The 17,325-nt window shown below is 36.9% G+C and overlaps 1 non-coding gene across 1 annotated transcript; it reads left to right on the forward strand.

Annotated features, from left to right (window-relative positions):
• The first annotated feature begins 16,541 nt into the window (after positions 1-16,541).
• On the forward strand, positions 16,542-16,615 carry TRNAT-AGU (transfer RNA threonine (anticodon AGU)). The gene has a single exon. It is a non-coding gene; the product is annotated as a tRNA-Thr (tRNA).
• Positions 16,616-17,325: the final 710 nt, after the last annotated feature.

Consider the following 17,325-nt stretch of genomic DNA (forward strand, 5'->3'; position numbering starts at 1 on the left):
CACGATTCAAACTACGGTTTAGATGCCTGTAGGACAGCCTGGTTTAAGTACGATTGTCACTAGTCAACCACAATTCGCTTATCAACCGTACCAGGGGCAGTACCAATTCGGGCCTGCTGTCCAGCAGCCAGTTTACCAGTATCAACCGTATCCTGGGTACACTTATCAACAACCACAGCAACCCCAGTACGGTCCGGTTAATCTTGGTTTTCTAGGAGGATACAATATCCCGAATGCGGTTCCGATTCCAAGTTATCCTGGATATCCTCCTCCTGGGATTGGTCTCGTGACCTAGAGTTTTAGGGATCCTAATCGGCAATTGCCGTTTATCGCAACTTTGGATTTACCAGACTTGACGCGCCTAACGAACGATCCGATCAATTATCTTTCGTTTTGGCCGCCAATGCCGAATAAGTTGCCCAGTGACATTCCCAAGTTCGAGGGTAAGTCTGGAGAGGACCCGTCGAATCATGTGATGACTTACCACCTCTGGTGTGCCTCAAATTCCATCTCGGATGATTCGATCCGCTTACGTCTCTTCCAGCGTACTCTCATTGGTCTCGCGGCCAAGTGGTACATTGAGTTACCACGGGCCTCTTTTTATAATTTTAGCCAGTTAGCTACCTCGTTCCTAACTCATTTTCAGTTGCCGGTCAGATATGATAATGGTACGGAGTTACTAACTTCATTAAAACAATCGACGTCCACTTATATTTCCGATCATATTCATGAATGGAGACGTCGAAGGCGGTTAGTGAAAGTTTTTATCCCGGACCAAATCTTAGCTGAATGGTTTGTTAAATCATTATTACCGAAGAACACTGAAGACGTAGCTAAGGCCGGAGTAGTTACTGAGGAGCAAGTGATTGCTCAAGCACAGTACCTTGACTTAGTTTACACTCAGTCAGGTACGTTACACGAAAAGATCCCAGATCTTCCAAAGTCAAATCAAATCGCTGCTGCTCCTTCGGGATCTCATGCTGCTGATGGCATGATTGGTACGGTGAATACTAAAAGCAAGAAGAAATCTTCAAAGAATTCTTCTCCTATTATAACCTTACCAGACTCACCGACAGGAGATTCTTCTGCTGAACTTTCCGCCGACATTCACGCTGTAGAGTCATCTACGGCTAAATCAAAAACCAGTGGAAAGAAGAAAGGCAAGAAGAAGAATAAAGCAGACAAAAATCCAAAGGAGAAAAATGAAAAAGCGGAATCCAATGATGAAAAACGCAAGCCTCGTTATCCATGTCTTATTTGTGAAGAACACTTTACAAGAGATTGCCCTCATCGAGCAGAGGTTACGAAAATCGTCAAGGGTTCCCAAATTCCTGCTGTCTTGAAGGACCCATTTCCGAAAGATAGCAAAATGATAGGTTCTTCCTTGAGTGCCACTGAAGAACCCATATTGATGATGTCTCATGTACGGATTGTGACTCGATCGCACGATTATGGTAGTAAAAGTCCTGTTGATGGATCGAAAGAAGTAGAATCTTCTCATTCAAATCCGTCAACCTCAGCTCCCGGTTCCGATCCACTACAAATCGAGAAACCTAACCCTGACTTAGTAATCAAACCGCCCACTAAGGGTGTACTTCGAAGGTCTGCTTTCAATCCACATCCGAGAGCGGCCCAAAATTACAACATTTTTGAGGATTTAGCTATTTCACCCTCAGCAATGTCGGCTTTGGAAGTGCTGCAATCATGCCTAACACAACGAAAATTACTTTTGTCGGCTATAGGAGCTGTTGATGTTCAGGACCCGAACCTAATAATCTTTGATCTAGAAAATAGTACACCGCGTTTGCCTCATCAAATGGCTTTCCAGATCCCAGTGATAGTAAAAAACAGGCCTATTCATCGGACTGTAATTGATGAGGGAGCTTCCACGTGTATTATGTCGATGCAGTGTTGGAGATCGCTTGGTTCTCCTTCACTTAATCAATCCCCGACAATTCTTAAGGCCTTTGATGGCCGTGGGTTCCGTCCTTTTGGCATTTTACAGGATTTGCCTATAGGGGTTGAAGGAAAAACCATTAGTCTAGATGTGGAGGTGGTTGATGCCCCTCTAGACTACAACCTTCTCTTGGGTCGAAGTTGGACTTATGCTATGACAGCGGTCGTTTCATCGGTCTTCCGAGTAATAAAGTTTCCACATAATGGAAAGATCGTGACAATAGACCAACTGACTTACTTTTCATCCGACCCAACCTCTTCAGAGAGTATCCAACATGTCGGTAAAACGACTATCCCATATAAGGATGTTGGTGTAGGATTAGTTAAAGATGCTGGTTTACTGGGAACTTTTCCTTTTCCTCCACTCAACGCGTCGTCTTCATTTGCAACTATTCATATGATTACATCAGATACTATTTATTATGATGATCCATGGATCGTTCCTTCTGAATCTGAAATCGACTCGTTTGGTAATTCTATGCCGTTGAGTCCATATGAAATTGCTTATGAAGCTGTGCAGTCTTTTGCCGACCCGTGTTCAACCAAAGTCGACCAAATGAATGTGGTCCGTGAGGAATCACTTTTCACATCAACCTCGGAGTTAATAGCGTTTCCCGAAGTTGTGTCATCTGACGAACAACTTCGTGAAGTCCTGTGTGTAGACGATTTACCATGGGAGGATCTCCATCATAGATCTTCGTTTTTACCTGAGGATGATCGTTTTGACAATGATTTCTCATCCGTTTTTACAGCTGAATATGTCAAAGAGGCTCAGAATCCCATGAAACATCCTGATTCAGAGTTGAATTTGGGAAATATTTCTCGAACTCTTCCCATTGACATTTCAGTAAAGCCCGGAATTGTTGAAAACATTCATATAGGCGCCTCGTGTACAGATAACGAAATTCAGACATACAAGGCCCTATTTCAAGAATTCCGCGACGTGTTTGCCTGGTCCTATGAGGAAATGCCAAGAATTGATCCCGCAATTGTTGTTCATGAGATCAAGACTTACCCGGATGCTAAACCCGTCCGGCAACGTTTGCGTCAGATTCACCCACGAAAAGCTGCTACAATTAAAGCAGAAGTTGAGAATCTGTTGAAAGCAGGTTTCATTTATCCGATCCCATTAACGGATTGGGTATCGAATATTGTTCCGGTTAACAAAAAACAGGGAACATTAAGAATATGTATCGATTATAGGGATATTAATCGAGCTTGTCCAAAGGACAACTACCCAACGCCCTATATCGATCAAATCATTGATGATTGTGTCGGCAGTGAAATATTTTCCTTTATGGACGGTTTTTCCGGTTACAATCAAATCAATATTCTACCTGCCGATCAACCAAAAACAGCTTTCATTTGTCCATGGGGGACATTTTCTTACTGCAAATTACCTTTTGGGCTTAAGAACGCTGGAGCAACTTTTCAAAGGGCGATGTCTTATGCGTTTCATGACATCAAACACATTGTGCAACCGTATCTCGATGATTTGCCCGCTCATTCATTACATCGAGCTGATCACCTTGTCCATTTACGAGCAATCTTCATGAGGTGTAGGCATTATCGTATTCGGTTGAACCCACACAAATGTGTCTTCTGTATAGAAGTGGGACGATTGCTAGGATTTGTAGTTTCAAAAGCCGGCATCCGCGTCGATCCCTCGAAGGTAGAAGCTATCATCAAATTGCCTCCTCCTTCGAGTCTTCGCCAACTCCAAAGTTTGCAGGGGAAAGCAAACTTTTTACGACGATTCATTCCTAACTACGCCGAGGTTACAAAAGGTTTTACACGATTGTTGAAACAGAACGCTCAATTCTCTTGGGATGAGATAGCTCAAAAATCTTTTGATGCACTCAAACACGTGTTGACCCATGCACCGTTGTTGCATCCTCCCAACTACAACCAGGATTACTTTTTGTACCTCGTCGCCTCCCATTCCACTATTGGAATGGTGTTAGTTCAGGAAGATGAATTCAGAACGGAACATGTGATATATTATCTTAGTAGGACGTTAAATCCCACTGAGCTAAAATACTCGCATGTGGAGAAATTGGCATTGGCAGTTGTTCAAGCTGTCCAACATTTTCGTCACTACATTTTACTCCGTAAAACTACAGTCATTTCGGATTGCAACCCTATGATTTACATTTTGACTAAACAATTGCTAGGGGGCAAGTACTCCAAATGGATTGTCATCCTGCAAGAGTTCGACTTGGAGTTCGAAAAATCTAAGTCTAAGAAATCCTTAGTTTTTGCAGAGTTGATGTGTGACTTCCCGCGTGCTGACACGGAAACTGTGGCAGAGGAACCCATTGCGGACGAATCTCTGTTTCTAATCAGCACTTTAGATCCGTGGTTTGGAGATATCATCATCTATCTCCAGACCCAATCCTTTCGGCCCGAAGCTTCAAAGTCGGAACGTCGGAAAATTCGATTCCAGTCCCAACAATACAAAATTATTGGAGATACTCTTTATCGACGTGGGGCAGACTCTATTTTTCGACGTTGCTTAACTCACGAAGAGGCAGAAAGGGTTCTAAATGACTGTCACTCTGGAGCGTGTGGCGGTCATATGTCTGGGTATGCCACAGCCCAAAAGGTGTTGCGTGCTGGCTACTTCTGGCCGTCCATGTTTAAAGATTGTATTACTGCGGTCCGAAAATGCCACAACTGTCAAGTGTTTGATCAAAAGATGCGCGCTCCACCTGCTCCTCTCCACCCTATAATTGTCGTTGGTCCTTTTGCCAAATGGGGTATCGATTTTATTACATGTAACCCTCACTCGGCCGGGGGGCATGCATATATCATCCTTGCGGTTGATTATTTTACTAAGTGGGCCGAGGCGATGCCTACATTCGAGGCTAACGGCAACACAGCTGCAATTTTCGTATTCAATCACATAATTGCTAGGTTTGGTGTCCCGCAAGCGATAATCACTAACCATGGGCACCATTTTCGAAACGTTATGATGACAGAACTTATAGGCCAGCTTGGTTTGCGTCATGATAGTTCAACTCCTTATTATCCACAAGCAAATGGTCTGGTTGAGTCTATCAATAAAGTTTTATTTATCATGATCCGACGAATCATTGGTATTCATCGGTCGAATTGGCACAACATGTTATTTTTAGCGCTTTGGGCATACCGAACCTCAGTGAAAACATCCACAGGGTTCACTCCTTTCCAACTAGTTTATGGTTTGGAAGTTGTGCTACCCATTGAATGCGAAATCTCGTCACTGCAAATGGCCATCGAGTTACTTCCAGCTACTTCTGAAGAGGAGAAGCGTTTATTATACTTAGCTAAATTAGATGAGAATCGGCGTGATGCTGCATTGGCAATCGAGACTCACGCAAAACGAATGAAAGCTCAGTATGATCAAAACATGACCCCTCGAAATTTTTCGGAAGGTGACCTAGTGTTATTATATGATCAAGCTAACGATAAATTAGGTGCTGGAAAATTCGTTCCTATGTGGCATGGGCCCTACATTGTCAAGCGAAAGCTTGCCAAAGGGGCCTATGAGCTGGTAGACTTTGACGGGGACTCTTTGGGTAAACCCAGAAATGGACTTTACCTAAAGAGGTATTATGCTTAAAAGATGGGTATGGAGATTTTAGTTAGGTTAGGTTTTTCTTTCTAGTTGGTGTGTTTGTTAATTTAGACAGTGTGCTTAGCTTAGAAAGTGTGTTTTCGTCGTTATTCTGGCTTATCTCGGTTTTACACTTAATGATGCAGATGTCGATGCCTCTCCAAACATACATTGGTTTTGCTGATGGTGCTTGTCGTAGTACACGGAATATCTCTTCCGCAGCTTGGGTCATTTATTCGCCCTCTGACGAGTTAGTTTCTATGCATAGGGTGAGCCTCGGTCAAACAACAAACAACATTGCAGAATATAGTGCAGTGATTGAGTTATTGTCTGAATCTATTTCGTTTGGGATTCGGAGTTTGATAGTGAGGTTAGATTCTGAACTCGTTGTATTACAACTTAATAGAGTATATGCCATTAGAAATCCAGTGTTATTAAGGTTATTTTTGAGAGTGCGTCTCTTGGAACGTGAGTTTGATTACATTGAATATCAACATATTCCAAGGTCTTTAAATACATTAGCAGATGCAATTGCTTCTCGAATGTTAAATAGACATTTGCAATAATCATACATGTAAATTTAAAAACATTTTATCATACATGTTTAACAAGATAAGCCGGTAATAATGATATATATATAGATAGGAGTGTGTCAAAAAATACATCGTCTTCGATCATAGGTTGAAAAACACCTTATGATCGGCAAAAATGATAAGTACAAAAAACCAAAATGTCACATGTGTCTACAAAAACGACCATCTAAATCACTGGTGATGATCTCTATATGACACCACTGCACGAGCCACCCTACACAAGACCCTCCTAAAAGGTCTTGGGACTCCAACTACAAAGCGCTGAAGCCTGATAGGAATATCATCTATAGTAGTCTCCGGTATGTCTGCTGTAAGACGCTCTAGGTCATGCTCCAACTCAGCTAAAGTCTCTGTGGCCTCGTCCTGTGGGGCCGGTGCCGCTGCAACTGGTAGTCTCCTCTCGAAAGGCCGGAGATTGGCTGGTCGACGTGGGCCTACATCTGCATTTTGAAAATTGTCACTGTCAGCTTTGAGACGATATAAAAACAAAAAAAGTAGATAATTTAAAAACTTGTGAAAAATGAAGTACCTGTGTCATCCCACTGTTCTCCCGGTGGAAGAATCATGTCCGGATCTCCACGAAAATCAACTCCGGCATAAGGAAAATCCTGTATCGAAAAGACCTGGTCCTCTAACCAGTGAAAGTACTCCGGAGTAAATCGGACAACCTCCGTGCCCTCGTCAGGATGACGGGCCATAACCGTAACCCATCGCACCAATTTAGGCTCTCGGGGAGGCCCAACCTCAACAGTGAGCTGCTGTGGGATCAGCATCGGAACCCTCTCTAGGGCAAAACTCACAACTAAAGGCCCATAACCAAAAGTCTTTAGCTGTCCATTTTTAGTCCTAGTCAGTTGGCCCTTTAAATTGGCCAACACAGCATCACACCAGTTGAAAATGGTGCCCTGATAGCAATCAATCGCCATCCGCATTTGGGACCCGGTGGCAATGTGCAAAGCGGCAGCCCCGCAAAGTCTGGTAACTGTAAAAGCAATGACCATAAGTTCAGGGCGGGATATAGTTTTAATCTCTATCCCCTTCTCCTGGTTCTGATTATTACACCACTCTAGACGGAGACTAGCGATGGATTGGCCACCCGGCCTAGTCTCGAACAGAGTCAAGTGTTCGCCTCTCTTGGGAAAACCAGTGAGAAAGTAAATATCTGAGGGCTCTATCTCGAGTTGGTGCCCTCCGATGTAAAAGCACTGATCCTGAACATTCCACCTCTCTACTAGCCACTCTAGAAATCTCACCTGGGCCCTCATGCCAGGTATGGCCCAATATTTGTAAAGGCCGCACGCCTTCAAAGCATCAATGGACGGTTGATGATTAATGGCGGCCAAATCAACATCTTCGTGCTCTCTCTCGCGCCAATCAAGCATGGTGGGCAATCTACACACCAGAAAACATCCATTAGAATTCATAAAATCAAATTTTATTGGTCCAATTTGGAGAATTTGGGGTTTGTAAACCCTTTGCGCGGAGTATGCACCCCGCCTTTAGGAACAAGGCGTGGTTACGCGGATACCTTTAAGGCAGGTTGTGTACGCCCGCCATTTTCCCAACTGAGAAAATGTCGGGGTATGCAGGTCACCAGTGGAGCACCTGCGTACCCCGAAAGGCGGACCTTGAAACACCAAAGTCTCCAAAAAATGAAACTAGGGCCTAAAAACAAATTCTAAACGGATGAAAATGCAAGGGAGGATGTTGTAGAATACCTGATGAGACGACGTTCGATTTCAACGGTTGGATTCTCCGCAATGTCCATGGGAAATTTCTTGCCAAAAGCCCTTTTTCTCTCCTCAACAGTAAAATGGTAAAAATGAATTGGTAAAAGCCATTTTTATAGGTTTTTTGGGTAAATAAATGTTAAATTTGTTTATTTTTCACCATGAAAAGGTATTTTTCAAAGTATTTTTATCCATCGTAAACAGGTATGAGTAATGTGTTGGTTTTTGTGCAGGATAAAGGATTTTCAGGGAAAATTGTCATTTTTTACAAACAAAAACATCAGAGTCATCTTTAAGCCCTTTTCTGACTCCTAAAACATGAAAAGATTGCTGAGCGTTTCTTTTACACTCGTTAAAATGGAATTAAAAGACGGTCCCCTTATAGCCCTTTTCTGACCGTAAAAGCAGGAAAAGATTGCCGGGTTTTTGTCGTTTCAAATTCGATATTGGAAATAAAACGACGTGTCCTTGATCGCATTTTACTTTTCAGGTCAAAGACACTAATCATGAAAGTACTCCTTGGTCGTAAAAGATCAAGCGGTTCTCTCGAGTATTATTTTATACTTTTTCGGGCTTGGGAGACACAAATTTACGAAAAAGTTCAACCCTGGAGTCTTCTTAAGTTTTTCAGACTCTCTAAAATTGAAAAACGCCGAGTTTCTCCTATACTAGACTCGTTAAAATTTCACAGTAAAGGACCTATTCGATTACAAACAGGAACGAACCACTCCTTCTTAGCGTTCGAATCTAAACTAAGTTGGACTCATCCGAAGGATGAGCTTATAATCAAGCATATGTTATCCTCCTCAAGCTTGTAAAAAATAAAGAGGTACTTGCCAGAAATGGTGGGGGAAAAGAGAGAAAAATGAGCCTATTTGTTATCCTTCGTCTCAGAAGAAACCTTATCACCACTCTTGAACACGACACTTTTCATTCACCTGGGTTGGGAAATCCTTTGCCTCACAGTTGATTGAACCACATTGAAAGTCTTCAGCCGGGTATTAACTTTGGGTCAAATGTCACCAAGCCATCTGTTGTGTCATTATGTGTTCAAGAGGTCACTGCAAATAAACCATTCATCTGCAAAATACCTGTCATCCATCTTGACCATCCCTGAGTCAGTCCTTACAGCTACATTTCTTCAACTTGATTTATGATTTCGTGTTGTGGGCTTGCCTATGACGGATCGCTTTCTATCGACATCAGCACATTATCTAGAAAGATGATCTAGAAATCGTCAGTACCTTGAAATCCGCATGCATCAATGGCAGATTTCTCGCCTTCGACGACAATTTACATCATTGACTTTCGATCGAAGGATTCCGTGACATGTTCGACATCAACGCATTCATTCGCATCTCATGGATTGTACTGAGTACTTTGAGAACCATTGACATCACTGGTGGTCTCTCTCACACTTGTTAACAGTTTACATCATTGACTAGTAATCAAGTGGTTTCTACCATGCTTGACATCAACTCATTTATTCGCATGGATAGAATCGTACTATTTCGGGAAATAGAAATGAAGACCCTGGATCTAGTTTCCACCATCCAGGATGCGAGGAGTTTTGTATTCATTGTATAGTAGACTAATTATAAACAGATGGCTGCGTCCATACTGTGTCTACATGAGTCTATGATTATGATGTACTGTGAAATCATTCCTGTATCAGAGCAGTAGTTAGTTTGTTAGTTAAAGTTTTTGATCTGAGTATGGGAATGCCTACCTCAGCGATGATATGATCTCATACATGTATTTTGTGTTGAATACTTGCAGGTTCCAACCAGGCTCTCCACAAGATAATCCTTGAAATGATAAAGTACTTCACCCTTCCTAGATGATATGAAACCCTAATCTACTACAGGCTTCGCACTTTAGGGGGCAATCTGTTACACTAAAATTTGTCACCATGACTATTTGCAGTCAGTATGGCTCCGTCAATAGTCATACTGTCCTCCTTGGCAAGTCTTACACCTCTGCTCCTCATGTCAAACTCCAAGAAAGAGAGAAAGTCCTTAAAAAGTCAATTAACTCTGGTTACGCAGTTTCTCTTAGCCTTACCTGCGTGTACGCACCTCCAGTTCATAAAACCTGCGTACTTGTACGCTCTGTATATAAAGGGGTGGGTGCGTACTCTTGTAAAGGTCAAAAGGCGCAAGTTTCACTTCAAAAAAGTTACTTGTGGTCAATTCTAGAGCATTCTAGAAGATGGTTTGACGTGGATTGAGCGCCTCCAGATGGTTCATGCATCCCAATGAAAGAGGAACTTATCCCATGAAGAGGGGAGCTATCCCATTGAAAGAGGGGCTTATCCCATTCATGGTGGACCTGATTAACTTCCTCCAAAGCACTATAAATACAGGCATTGGGCTAGAGGGAGAGGAGGTTGAAAGCTGAACATTCCTAAGGGTAGATGCTGTTGAAATTAGGACTCCCTTTTAGAGCTTGAGAGGAGAGATTCCAACCCTTTCTTAGCTTCATTTGGAAGTGGGTGAGCTGATCAAAGTAAAGGAGAACTCTTGTTGGACCCTGGGAGGGACCTGCACAACACCAAGGCACTGGTTGTAATGGTTTCTTTTGTTTCCAATTAATACAATTAAGCTCATTTTTCTCAACAAGTTGTTTTATATAATTTGTTTCATATACTCCTTGGTCTTTATGATGAATATGTTTTATTATATGAGTTATTCAGGTGCTATGTAATCGTTTGCTTGTTAGTGAATGCAGGCTTCAAGGAGAAGGAGCTCATCTGGATCAGAGAGGCTGGACTACAATAAACAAGTGTTGGACTAAAGATATGTTTTAAACACCTGGTTGCTTGTATTCTAAATGCATGTTTAGGGAAAGATAGTGTTTAATTGTCTTGTTTGTCACTAGAAATCCTTAGCTTCTAGGGAGGTCGGTTTTGTCCGCAAAATTGACTCTTTCCGCATGACAATGCTCCCTCTAGCTTTCAAAGCCTCATGAACAATATCCTTCAGTAATTCCTATGCAAATTTTTTATGGTGTTTTTGCATGACATCTTGATATTTAGGAAAACATAGAATGCACATGTAGCTAATGTTAACCTAGCCTTGTGGTTCTTGAAGCATCACCAATATTTTTTAAAATGTTTCCATTTTCCAAATGTGTTTTTGGTGATTATGAGGTAGAATACTTTGGTAACATTGCAGGCCATGAAGGCACGAGAGTCAATCTTAATTAAACCAAGGAAATCAAAGAATAATTACATCATATGGACATCAAATGGTTGCATAGTTTCTTTAATCTCGTGATATATTGTAAAAGGTTTGTAAAGAACTATGGCCACATATATGTTCCCTTAACACCCTTGCTAGAAAAAAAAAAAATTGCATATGAAATAATGCAACAAAGTAAGCATTCTAGGAGTTGAGGAGTGTCATGTATACCACTCCAACCTTATTGATTCTAGACTTCACTATACCATCTATCTTGAAATGTATGCTTTGGAAAAAGGTATTGGACTAGTGTTGACGCGAGAAGGGTGCCAATTCAATTTCACTATCAAGCAATTATGTGGTAAAATCTTGGGTAAGTTTACATGTGCAAAAATGATGGTCATTTTTCATGTTATAGAGAATTTATGACCTAGCTTTATTGTGCCTCAATTTCATATCAAGATTGACCATCATAGTTTGACTTACTTTCTTGAGAAAATATTATTCTCTTGAAAGTAGCAAATGAGGGTCATTAAAGTGTGGATCTCTAATCATGATATTTCCTCTAAGAAACGTAAAGAGAATGTGGTTCTCAATGCCTAAACTCATATTAATGTGAGGATGAAAATTCTCTTTTGCACTCTCTATAGCCATGCCTAGTTAGATAATGGAAGCATGTTAAAAATGGTTTGTTGATTTCTACATTAGTTACCTTCTCCACAAGTTATAGGATTATTTGACGTTGACTACCAATTACACATGGAAAAATAACACCTTCTAGTATAAAGAGCATTTTTTTGGTGTAGGGTTCAATAGTGATATCTAGGGTGTTCACAAAGTTACTCCCTCAACACGTCAACCTAGCTTTCAAAAAATCTATGAATGAGTTAAACTCTCTTTATTTTGGGAAGGCTGGAAGAATGATACATGTAGCTTCAATTGAATGTGACACGTGTAAACAACATAAAGAGGGGATAGTCAAAATGCCATCTACTTTGTAGCCTCTATAAATTGTTGAGAGAGTTTGTGTGGAAAGTTCCATGAATTGTTATAAGTTTGGTTACCTCCAAAATCAAACCAATCATCATGGTAGTTGTGGACCACCTTTCAAAATATGTTCATATTTGTACTTTATAGCATCTATTTATATATTTTACAATTGTCCATGTCTTTGTAGATAATCTTTTTAAATTACATGGTGTGCCCAATCCTATTATCAATGATCACAACTTTATCTTCACCAACAACTTTTAGTAGAAATTGTTTAAACTCTAAGTTATTGTTCGATAACAATAAAGACAACTTATAATCCTCAAACTAATGATTAAAGTGAGGTGGTTAATAAGCGTTTGGAGACATATTAGAGGTGTCTTCAATTGGAGAAATGAGGCGATTAGGATTATTATAGAAAGTAGAGTTGAAATGATTAAAGTAACAAGTACTAAGGAAAGTTGTACCATTATTTACAAAAGTGGTTGCATTGGAGAAATGAGGCAATTAAGATTATTGTAGAAGGTAGAGTTGAATTGGGTAAAGTAACAAGTAGTAAGGAAACTCGTACCATTATTTACAGAAGTGATATTAAGTTTGGCATATTGGTTATAGGGATCACTTTCATGGGTTTTCATCTTTGAATTAAATTTCTTAATATTAGAGTAGATATCACCTATCCATGACACATAAGAGTTTGTTACACATTATATCCATCTACATCATGGATATTTTTTGCTTCATGTTCTTATATTTTGATATAAACAATATAAAATTAATTCATATTTATATCTTATGGTGTTTGATAATGGACACTCATCAACCCATTTCCATCTATTCTTGTCTTTTTAGATGAACTCCATTTATGTGTATTTTGATTTGTTTTCAAAAAATTAATAATTTGGGTAGTAAAATTGTCCAAAACCTAGGGGCCAAGTTTCACGGAAAAAACTCCCCTCTTAGAAGTGAAATAAAAACATTTGGTATAATTCCACCCAAATTTAGAGCCAAAAATACTTAATAAAATAAAAACTAAAAATGTGACACTTTGAAAACCAGATATCTCACACTATATATTATGATGATTTAAAACCTATATTTGACACCATTCATAATCACTCGTTATCAAGTCATATAATACAATACATAAACAAAAAATACGATAATAATAAATTTAATGTTGAATAAATAATCATTATTCACAAATATTTTTATATATATAAATTATATGAGATTAATTATGGGAAGATGACGAAATTGAATAAAATTTATTTGACTCTAATTTTTGTTTGGAGAGGTACTTTACAATCCAATATGAGTGAAATATGGTAGTGGCATATTATATGAATTGTTAAATCAAATAATAATAATAATAATTATAATATTTATAGTTATAATAATTATAATAATTATTCCTTAGAAGGAATAATGTTTCATCTTCGTTCAAACCTCTGAGGACCATTAGAAATTATCTTGGTTCAGTTAAGGACCCTATCGACCCAAAGGACATGAAAGGAGTTTACCTGGTTCCATGCTCCTGCGGTATTCCTTACATTGGAGAAACGGGTTGATCAATTAACCAGAGGATCCATGAGCATGTTGTAGACATAAGGCACAATCGTTCCTGATCTTCAGCTTTGGTTGAGCACGCAGAGAAATCCAAACACCATGTCTATATTGAGGATTCCAGAGTCATTGCTAGGGTTGATCATTTCCACCATAGGAAGCTTAGGGAGGCGATCAAAATTGAAAGGCATGCTAGAAATCTCAATAGAGATGATGGTTGGAAATTGAGTAAGAGTTGGATTCCAGCCCTCTCCTTATGATCCTCTTGTCTCTATCCTCCTTGTCCATTCCCCCCTCCCCCCTTTCTTATTATCATTATATTAATTATAATATTTCTCTAGCTCCTAAGTTCTTTATTTTAAGAATATCCCCTCCCCTCCTTTTCTTTATATATTGATAGCATATATTATCCCTTATCTTAATTCATTATCCAACCCTATTTTAGCATAATTAATTTATTCTATTGAACTCTTAATTTCTTCGTTAGCATATAATAATTTAATTCTATCTCTTATTCTCCGCTTTGCTTCATGAACATATAATATTTTATTTCTTAACTTCCCTTTACCTTACTCTGTATAGTATATAATATTTTATATCTAAACCTCATTAGTATTTAATATTTTCATAATCTCCTGATGTTTTATTCTTGACCTTCTCCTTAGTTTTTGGAGTATTCTTAATTTATAACCAATTTATAATAATGAATAATCCATTTTAGAATATTTTGATTCCCACTCTTAACCTCTCTTAACCTTATAACCTAATTACTAATTTAATATTAACAACTTTCTCTTATTTTATGATTATATATTCTCCTTTCCTCTTTTATTAAGAACTTATTACTATTATTTATGAGAACAACTAATTTACAACTATATTTAGAATAATTAAAATATTAAAATATTTAATATTTTTTTAACTAAAACTAGTTTACCAAATAACTCCATTCAAACTTTTTAGATTTTCCATTTACCTATTTAACTAATCTCCAACGGCTAGTTTTTTCAATGATTAACCCTGGGCTATGATGCATCCCTGCTATTTATTCCTTAAGATTGTTTGATTTTTACACCTTGTCCTGAGGATGAACCACATTAGTTGGTTCGAAACATGACCAAATCCTAATAATGTGATTAATCCGAAAGACATTTATCTACAATATAGATCACAAAAGTCTCAGATCTAATATCAACTCAATTAACATAATATTATAAAGTCAAAGATAATAAAAATAATAAATAAATTCAATTGATTTTGTTATATTGTTATTTTATTTTTATTAAGAAAATTAGAAATCATATTTTATAAAAAAAATTAATAATATGCATATGGCATTAAAATAAATTTAAATAATAATAAGAATTCATATTTGCAATCATTAAATTTCAAAATATATAATTAATAAACATATAAAAACAAAATAAATTTAATTGATAAACATACATTTTAAAATATATATATATTTTTATATATCAATATACTATTTATATATATTTGCTTTATTCATTTTAACATATATATTAAAACAAGGGTTACATAGTAGCTAGTAGTACCTCCGACTTAACTTAAATATAGTTTAATGAGACAAAAAAATAACAAAGACAAACATTTATCACAAAAATAAAACAGCTAATAAAATATTGTATTGTTAGATGTTATCACCAAAAAATAAGAAATATGATTAACTAATATTGTTTATATTAAAATACATATATGTGTGTTTTATTTTTATTAATATATATAATTGTTTATAATTAAATTATTAAAATGTGTTTTTAATATAATAAGTCACCTTAAATTGAAAATATTGTGAAAAAATATAATTCATGAAAATAGAAATAATAGAAAAATAAAAATAAAAAATAGAAAAGTTAAATAAAAAGTAAATAAAACTAAAAACAAAAAATTAGTAACTAATAGAAATGGAAGTTACTAAACAACTCATAATAAGACCTAAACCAATCACCTTACAAATTAATAAATTTCAATAATATTAAAAAATGAATTCCTAATGTTAAATTATGGATAAGCGTCATAAATTTTTTGTCAAAGACAAACTAATACTCAGTCAAAGGCAATAATAATAATTCATATTCATAATTATTAAATTTAAATTATATATATATATATAATTATTTCGTTACCATAGTTTTAATAAAATTTAAGATAAAAACATTTTCATATATAAAATTGTGAAATTTATATAAATATAAATAATATTATTAAAAATCATGATAAATTTATTAAAAAAAGTAAAATTAAAATAAAATATATATACATATATATATAACTTGTGCTTCCATAATAATATATTTATATTAAATTTCATAATATTTTTAGGAAAACAATTTGCAAAGAAATTTAAAACACAATTTAAGTTCTATGAGTTTTGTGAGATGTCAAAATTTTATAGCAGTTTCTTAATTTAATTTTGCAGATATTAACTTACATGTAAGAATTTTTAGTACTTAGAAAAAGAAATTGGGTGTATGTTTAATTGTTAAATCGACGCTGAGAATGAACCATATTAACTGGTTCGAAACTTGGACCAAATCCTAGCAGTGTGATTAATTCCAAAAACTAATATCAACTATCACTCACTGGCAGCGTACTATGTATTGAGTAACCGGACTCAAATAAATTGGCGTAAAGGAAAGACAGTGGGGTACACTATTTAAACCGCATCTATAATCGAGACGCGCTGGGTAGGGATCGAATCTGCGACTTCTCAGTAAAGAAATAGACGCTCTGTACATTCAATTACAGGCGCCGTTGCCCTCGAACGATGCCATCCACCTTCTAACATATTTTTTTTTCACATCCAAATTGTTTATGTATAGTTTGGATTTTGACATTGTACGTTTCTTAAATTGATTAAATCTATCATTTAGATACTGGAAACATGAAATTTGCTGCAACAATTGTTTTCATAGCTCAGTTGGTTAGAGCACCCGTTTAGTAAGCGGGAGGTCATGAGTTCAACTCTCATTGAAAGCATATTTGAGAATATTAGGTGATGATTTTTGCTTTTAATTTTCATTGACCAGTATATTTGAGAACATTAGGTAATGGGTTTTGGCAAATTATCACACGAAAGTTATGACAAATTATTATTTACATTTATATAATAATAATATAAATGCAATTATATTTTTATATAATTAGCAATTGTTTTTTAAAGGTACAAACATACACTCACTACAACAAAAATGAAATCTTATTTAACAACTATCCATGTTATTTTTCAATTACATTACCTTATTCTTAAAGTAAGTTGCTCATAAATTCATACTACATGTGCTCACTCTTTCAATTTGGTAAAAGTAAACCCTCTCTTGATTTTACAAGAAGGCCTCTTTGATATTAAATATACACGCCCTACTTCCCAATTGTAATGGTCATTATTAGTGATATATAGAGGATATCTTGGGTCATTCTTTTAGTGATTACGAGTTGAAGCTACAAATCAAGATTTCCAAAACACGTTGGACAATAAAATATCTCACTTTGGAATTATGTATCCAATAAGCCTCAAATTTACACATAAGCTAATGCATTCCATTGCATAGAATGGCTTATGATGCTTGGAATCAGATACTTATAAAAATAAATTTCACACTTAAAGACATTTTATAAAATATAATTAGTGATTGTCTTTAAAGATGCAAAGATACACCTACTACAACTCTCCAATTTCTGAAGTCAAT

The sequence above is a fragment of the Pinus tabuliformis genome, chromosome 6 (assembly GCF_031772625.1).
Source record: "Pinus tabuliformis cultivar Carrire ecotype Pingquan chromosome 6, CPIR1, whole genome shotgun sequence".
Classification (NCBI taxonomy): domain Eukaryota; kingdom Viridiplantae; phylum Streptophyta; class Pinopsida; order Pinales; family Pinaceae; genus Pinus; species Pinus tabuliformis.